At 48.8% G+C, this 8353-nt stretch overlaps 1 pseudogene; it reads left to right on the forward strand.

The window, feature by feature from the left end:
- Positions 1-1539: 1539 nt before the first annotated feature.
- On the forward strand, positions 1540-7511 carry LOC127677994 (uncharacterized; annotated as a pseudogene).
- Positions 7512-8353: the final 842 nt, after the last annotated feature.

Below are 8353 nucleotides of genomic sequence, written 5' to 3' on the forward strand. Positions count from 1 at the left end.
TTCTGACTGGAATGAGGAGGAATCTCAAGTTTGTTTTGATTTGCATTTTCCTGATGACTAAGGGTGTTGAACTATTCTTTAGGTGCTTCTCAGCCATTCAGTATTCCCCAGTTGAGATTCTTTCTTTAGCTCTGTACCCCATTTTTAAATAGAGCTATTTGATTCTCTGGAGTCTATCTTCTTGAATTCTTTGCATTTATTGAACATTAGTCCACTATCAGATCTATGATTGATAAAGATTTTTTCCCAATTTTTTTGGTTGCTGTTTTGTCCTTTTGACAGTGTCCTTTGCCTTACCAACGTTTTCCAATTTTATATGTCCCATTTGGAAATTTTTAATCTTAGACCATAAGCCATTGGTGTTTTGTTCATGAAATTTGCCCCTGTGCTCATGTGCTTGTGGGTTTTCCCAAAATTATTTTCTATTAGTTTCAGGGTATCTGGTTTTATGTGGAGGTCCTTTATCCACTTGGACTTGGGCTTTATACAAGGGTGTAAGAATGGATTCATTTGTACTCTTCTTGCTAACCACCAATTGAAACAGCACCATTTATTTAAAATGCTGTCTTTTTTTCCACTGGATGGTTTTAGCTCCTTTGTCAAAGATCAAGTGACCATATGTGTGTCTGTTCATTTCTGGTTCTTCAGTTCTATTCCATTGATCTACCTGTCTATCACTGTACAAATACCATGCAGATTTTTTTTTTTAATTACAATTGGTCTGTAGTACAGCTTGAGGTCAGGGATGGTGATTCCCCCCAGAAGATCTTTTGTTGTTGAGAATAGTTTTGCTATCTTGGGTTTTTTCTTATTCCTTATGAAATTGAGAATTGCTCTTTCTAGCTCTGTGAAGATTTGAGTTGAAATTTTGATGGACATTGCACTGAATCTGTAGATTGTTTTCAGCAAGATGGCCATTTTTATTATAACCCCAGTCAATGAACATGGGAGATCTTTATATCTTCTGAGATCTTTGATGTCTTTCTTCAGAGACTTGAATTTCTTATAATACAGATCTTTTACCAGTAAAGTTAGAGTCACACCAAGGTATTTCATATTATTTGTGACTATTGTGAAGGGAGTTGTGTCTCAACTTTCTTTCTCAGCCCGTTTATCCTTTGAGGAAAGGAAGGCTACTGATTTTGAAAGGGTTTTTACTTAAATAAAGGAGATTTACTCAAGGCCCAGAAACAGAGGCAAGCCAGGGCAAGCCTGAACAAGCCCTGAAATGCTGGGCCCACCCTCAAGGCTGTTAAGACATTCCAGGAACTAAATCTGGATTCCAGGGTCATAAAGATAAGAGCTACTTCTGCTGAATCAGGGACCATCAGTACTCTTTCTCCCCTCCACCCTCTGTTGTAATAGATAAGCTTCCCACTCTTCCCCATCACCTACGCGCCGACCTGCACATACTACCCACTGATGTAATTGTATGAGTTAGCCAATCTTGTAAAAGCACGCGAAACCCCCTCACCCTTCCTATAAAATCCACAGTTTCTGAGTCTCAGGGTCAGCTCCTCTGTCTTTTGCACAAGACACATGTCGACCCAGAGCTCCGCCATTAAACTGGCTCATGTGTTTGCAGCAAGTCGGTCTCTTGTGCTTCCTTGGGTATGTGCCAATCCAAGACTCGAGTGGGGTCTCCCATTCGGGGGTCCTACATTGTGGGGTTTTGTCCGGGATCCCCGCAGCACCCAGGAACCTCGAAGACCCCTTGGAGGTAAGTTCACGTGAGTTTGAGTGCTTGGATGTGGTGCCATAGCATCTGTGTCTTTGGTTTCGGTTTGTGTGCTTTAGAGCAGACAAGGAACCCTGCTCTCTCAGCTGCCGCTGCGGCCCATGAGGACCCAGTGGCTGCGGAAGGGGGATGCCCTGGAACCACAAGCTGCTGCCCTGGAGGACACTCTGAGGGCAGGAGCCGGTCAGCAGGATTGGACTGTGCTGTTTCTGCACTAGGGAGACGGGGTGCTTCTTCTCCCGGAGAGGGAGAGAGTGTGAGACCCAGCACCCTCGGAGGTCGCGTTTGGTTTGCTGTTCAGAACCAGACATGGGAGAGTGTTTGTGGACGTCTTTGTGACTGTTGTTTGTGTCTCGTTTTTGTGCCTTTTGTTGAGTGAGATGGGGGCAAACTGTGACGACTCCCTTATCCCTGACCCTAGACCACTGGACGGACGTTAGGGCCAGAGGAAGGAACTTGTCATTTGAAATTAAGAGAAAGCCTTGGCAGACTTTTTATGCCTTGGAATCGCCCACCTTCCAGGTTGGCTGGCCCCTGGCCAGAACCTTTGTCTTTCCCACCATCATGGCTGTTAAAGCCGTTGTTTTTCAGGAAGGACCAGAGGCTCATCCAGACTAGCAGCTGTACGTCATAGTATGGGAGGACTTGGTCCAATCCCCACCCGAGTGGTCAGACCATTCCTCACCTCCAACCACCCCCTGATGCCGAGGCCATTCCGCCCTATACCAACCTACCCCCATCCTGACGGGCTCCGGAGCTTGTTGATCATGGCCGTTCGAGAAGGCACACCCGCAGCGGACGAAGAAATGAAACCACTGAAAATGAAAGATGACATCTCTCCGGCACCCGTCCCGAGAATCTACCCCGAGATAGAGGAGATCCCTGAGTGGCCCACTCCCCCACCCTTTCGCTGTACCCCACAGCCCACACCTCCAACCTCGGCCCCAGCACCATCCTCCCCCCCCCGCCCCCGCTCCTGCTCCAATTCCCGAGTCCTGGGAAAGGGAAGGTCCTTTCGCAGGAACAAGAAGCCGACGGGGCACCTCCCCCGAGGGACCAGCCTACTCCACAGTAGCCCTTCCCGTTAGAGCTGTCTGGCCACCCCGAGGACCAGATGAACAAAATGCCTTACAGCTCTTACAGTACTGGCCTTTTTCCTCCTCTGACCTATATAATTGGAAAACTAACGACCCTCCTTTTTCAGATAGTCCGGCAGGACTCACAGGGCTAATAGAGTCCCTGATGTACTCACACCAGCCCACTTGGGACGATTGTCAGCAGCTCTTGCAGACCCTGTTTACTACTGAAGAGAGGGAGAGGATAGTCCTGGAGGCCTGAAAGAATGTTCGGGACAGCACTGGATATCTTGTCCAGACCCCAGATGGGATAGACGAGAGATTTCCCCTGATGCACCCTCAGTGGGACTATAACACGGCACAAGGTAGGGAATGGCCAATTATTGCCGGGCTCTAGTGGCGGGTCTCAGGGGTGCCGCAAGATGGCCCACAAATTTGGCTAAGGTAAGAGAGGTTATGCAGGGACTGACTGAACCCCCTTCAGTTTTCCTGGAAAGACTCATGGAAGCGTACAGAAGATATACCCCTTTTGATCCTACATCTGAGGGGCAGTGAGCCTCTGTAATCATGGCTTTTATTGGGCAGTCGTCCCCTGATATTAGAAGAAAATTACAACAAATCGAGGGACTGCAGGATTGTACAATAAGGGATGTAGTTAGAGAGGCTGAGAAAGTGTATCACAAGAGAGAGACAGAAGAAAAGAAGCAGGAACGAGAAAAGAGAGAGAGAAAAGAGGATGAAGATAAGAGAGAAAAGAGACAAGAGAAAACTTCGACTAGGATACTGGCCACAGTAGTACGCAAGGATAGGAAAGATAGGGGCAGACAGTTAGGGAACCCGAGAGGCGGAAGATGGCAGAAGCCAAGGAGACCCAGAAGAGACCATCCTCCTTTGGGGAAGGACCAGTGTGCTCACTGCAGAGAGATAAGACACTGGGCCCGTGATTGCCCCAAGAGGAAGCAAGAGACAAAGATATTGTCCCTCGAGAGTGATGACGATTAGGGGGGACGGGACTCGGCCCCCCTCCCCGAGCCTAGGTTAACCTTGCATGTGGAGGGGACTCCCATAAATTTTTTGATTGACATAGGTGCGGAATGTTCGGTGCTAAAAACTCTTCTGGGTAAGACTAAAAATAAAAAAAAAAAAAAACATTAATAGTCGGGGCCACGGGACAAAAATCCTACCCTTGGACCACCTCTCGGACAGTGGACTTGGGATAGAGTGTAGTGACTCACTCGTTTCTAGTCATTCCCGAGTGCCCCATACCTCTATTGGGATGGGATTTGCTCACAAAATTAAAGGCACAAATAACCTTTACCTCCTCTGGGCCAGAATTGTCCTGGGGAGCTGTTCCCACCCAAGCATTGGAACTATCTTTACAATTAGGAGAAGAGTATCGGATTTATCAAAAGAAGTTAAAGGCTACCGCCCCTGAGGAGCTAAAGGACTGTCTTGATCAATTTCCCCTGGCTTGGGCTGAAACAGGGGGGATGGGAATGGCAAGACAGGGCCCTCCAATAGTGGTAGAGCTCAAGTCTGGGGCCACCCCCATCAGGGTTCGTCAGTACCCTATGGGAAAGGAAGCTCAAGAGGGGATACGTCCTCACATCGACCGTCTAATCCGCGGAGGGATCCTGGTCCCCTGTAAGTCTGTTTGGAATACCCCCCTCCCTCCAGTAAAGAAGTCAGAGACAGGTGATTATCGCCCTTTGCAAGACCTTAGAGAAGTTAACAAGAGAGTACAAGATATACACCCCAATGTTCCCAACCCTTACAATCTGCTCAGCACACTGCCGCCTGAACGAGCCTGGTATACAGTGTTAGACCGACCTTAAAGATGCCTTCTTTTGTCTGAGATTGCACCCTAACAGTCAACCCCTGTTCGCCTTCGAATGGCGGGATCCTGAGAGCGGCCTTACAGGGCATCTTACATGGACCAGGTTACCTCAAGGGTTCAAGAAATCTCCAACCTTGTTTGATGAGGCCTTACATCGGGACTTGGCTCCTTTTTCAGCCCACAATCCACGCGTGACCCTCCTGCAATATGTAGATGACCTTCTCTTTGCAACCGAGACACGCGAGAAATGTGAGCGTGGGACACAGAATCTCCCGGCTGAGTTAGGTGAGTTGGGGTATAGGGCTTCAGCTAAAAAGGCACAGCTGTGCCAAACGGAGGTGACCTATTTAGGATAAACCCTGAAGAATGGACACTGATGGCTCACAGAAGCCAGAAAGTGGACAGTAACACAGATCCCGACTCCAACCACCCCTCACCAGGTAAGAGAGTTTCTGGGAACGGCAGGGTTCTGCAGACTCTGGATCCCAGGGTTTGCCACCCTGGCGGCCCCCTTATATCCATTGACCAAAGAAAAAGGAGAATTTGTGTGGACTGAGGAACACCAATTGGCTTTCGAAACCCTTAAAAAGGCATTGCTACAGGCCCCCGCCCTAGCACTACCAGACCTGAAAAAGCCTTTTACCATGTATAACAATGAAAAGAATGGAATAGCAAGAGGAGTCCTTACTCAGACATTGGGACCAGGTAAACGCCCTGTAGCTTACCTGTCAAAGAAATTAGACCCAGTAGCCAGCGGATGGCCCTCATGATTGAGGGCAATTGCAGCTACTGTGGTGCAAGTAAAAGACACTGATAAATTGACCATGGGCCAGAATGTGACCATAGTGGCCCCACACTCCCTTGAGAGCATCATCCGACAGCCCCCGGATCATTGGATGACTAATGCCAGGATGATCCACTACCAGAGTTTATTGCTGACTGAGTGAGTGACCTTTGCTCCACCTGCTATTCTCAACCCTGCCACCTTACTACCTGAAGTTGACGAAGCCCCCATACACCACTGTGGAGATATATTGGCCGAGGAGGTCGGGACCCGGTCAGACTTATCTGACCGTCCCTGGCCTGGGGCCATGACTTGGTTCACCAATGGCAGCAGCTTCGTGGTGGAAGGTAAGCGGAGGACTGGGGCAGCGGTAGTGGATGGAAAATCTGTTATAGGGGCCAGCGGTTTGCCTGAAGGGACATCAGCTCAAAAGGCAGAGCTTATTGCACTGATCCAGGCCTTGAGGCTTGCAGAGAGAAAGGCTGTCAATATCTACTGACAGCCGGTATGCCTTTGCAACCGCTCACGTCCATGGGGCAGTATACAGGCAGCGCGGACTATTAACTTCTGCCGGCAAGGAAATTAAAAACAAAGAAGAAATACTTAGCCTGCTAGATGCTGTTCATTTGCCCCATAAAGTGGCAATCATTCACTGCCTGGGACATCAAAAGGGGAACAGGCCAATAGAAAACGGGAATCAAATGGCAGACTGGGTGGCAAAAGATGCAGCACAAGGGCCACAAAATTTAACCGTTAAAGCCCCGTCACAGCCAGCTGAAGAGACTTTAGAAAAACAGACTCTCACAAGAGAAGAGGGGCTAGAATACCTGGCTAATGTACATTGCCTCACCCACCTGGGAGAAGATAATAAAGCTGGTCGATAAGTCCCCTTATCATATTCCACGACTACACAGGATGGTAGCAGACTTAGTAAAGAATTGCCAAGCTTGCACACTCACTAACGCAGTGCCAAACAAAACCCATGGCAGAAATCGTTTAAGAGGGGATAGACCGGGGACCTATTGGGAAGTTGATTTTACCGAGGTAAAGCCAGCAAAGTATGGAAATAAATACCTTCTAGATTTTATAGACACTTTCTCAGGGTGGGTAGAGGCTTTTCCCACCAAAAGAGAGACAGCTAACATGATAACCAAGAAGATACTTGAAGAAATTTTTCCTCGTTTTGGAATACCTAAGGTAATTGGGTCAGACAACAGACCTGCCTTCGTCGCCCAGGTAAGTCAGGGATTGGCCAGACAACTGGGGATAAATTGGAAGTTACATTGTGCCTATAGACCCCAGAGTTCAGGACAGGTAGAAAGAAGGGATAGAACTCTAAAAGAGACCCTAACTAAATTGTCCTTAGAGACTGGCGGGAATGATTGGGCAGCCTTTCTCCCCTATGCCCTGTTCAGGGTTCGGAATACTCCCGGAGCTTCAGGTCTAACACCTTTTGAATTAATGTTTGGGGCGCCCCCACCCATCCACATGACCACAGAAGGAAAGGCTTGTTCTGACGAACTCCTCTCCTTCATCCCCCCCCCCCCCCGTCTTGCCTTCTAGCCCAGTTAAAGGCCCTAGAGATCGTCTGAAAGGAGATCTGGGAGCAGTTAAAAGAGACCTACACAGCAGACAACCTCCAAGTGCCCCATCACTTTGAAGTGGGAGATGCAGTACTGGTGAGAAGACATCGGGCAGGGAGCCTAGAGCCTCAGTGGAAGGGACCCTACCTAGTACTGCTGACCACAGCAACTGCTATGAAAGTAGAAGGAATCCCCACCTGGGTCCATGCCTCGCACGTCAAGAAGGCCCCACCCTCCGGACCCGATCAAGATGAGTGGATCCTGGAAAAGACTAATAATCCTCTTAAGCTGTGCCTACACCACTTGCACCCCACTGAAGATTGATAATCCCCACACTCCACTATCTTTGGTTTGGCAGATATCAGACACTAGCACAGGGAAAACTATAAGTAGGACTCAGACTGTTGCACCTCCAGGCACTTGGTGGCCAGATCTCAGATTCTGTTTGTGCTCCATGAATCCCGTCACCAAGAGCATTCCCCCTAACATTGTTTGGAGCCTTCCCTGGGACCACTGATTCCAGGGGCTGTGGAGGGCCAGATGAATTCTTTTGTAGGCATTGGAGTTGCGCAACTTCAAATGATGGAGATTGGAACTGGTCTACCAACCTAGCCGATTATATAACCTTTCCCTTCGTGAATTCAGGTCTGGAGCGACATGTCACTTTTCCCTTATATGCAGACAGACCCTGTTCTCCTAAGGACCTAGACTATATAAAAGTCCGGTTCACTGACACAGGGAAACGTACCCCCTTACCTACGTGGCTAAGTGGGCTGTCCTGGGGACTGGTTTACTATAACCACGGGAGTAAACCTGGATCCCTGATATCGATCAGACTCAAAATGGAGAGCCCAACCCCAATACCTGTGGGACCTAACAAGATTCTCCCAGAGCCTGGCGTGACGGCCCCATCTATTCAGAAGACAGTGAGACCTCTTAGCACCATCGACCACTGCGGAGCCTTCAACCATGATCCCCACATACCCTTCAACAGGGCAGAGACTATTTAACCTAGTCAGAGGAGCTTTTCACGCCCTGAACAGCACCGACCCAGATGCAACTGCTGACTGCTGGTTATGCCTGTCATCAGGACCCCCCTACTATGAAGGTATTGCCTTTGATGGGGATGTCAATGAAACTACTGATCGTACTTCCTGCTCATGGGGGACAGGGAAGAAGTTGACCCTGACTGAGGTAACAACATCAGGAGGGAGTACTGGACGTTGCCTCGGGAATCCACCTAGCTCTCACCAACATCTATGTGGCAGAACTTACTCTATAAGTAAGACAAAAACTGGGTCCTACCTTGTACCCTCACCAACCAGCTGGTGGGCC

Source organism: Apodemus sylvaticus, chromosome 2 (assembly GCF_947179515.1).
Source record: "Apodemus sylvaticus chromosome 2, mApoSyl1.1, whole genome shotgun sequence".
Classification (NCBI taxonomy): Eukaryota; Metazoa; Chordata; class Mammalia; order Rodentia; family Muridae; genus Apodemus; species Apodemus sylvaticus.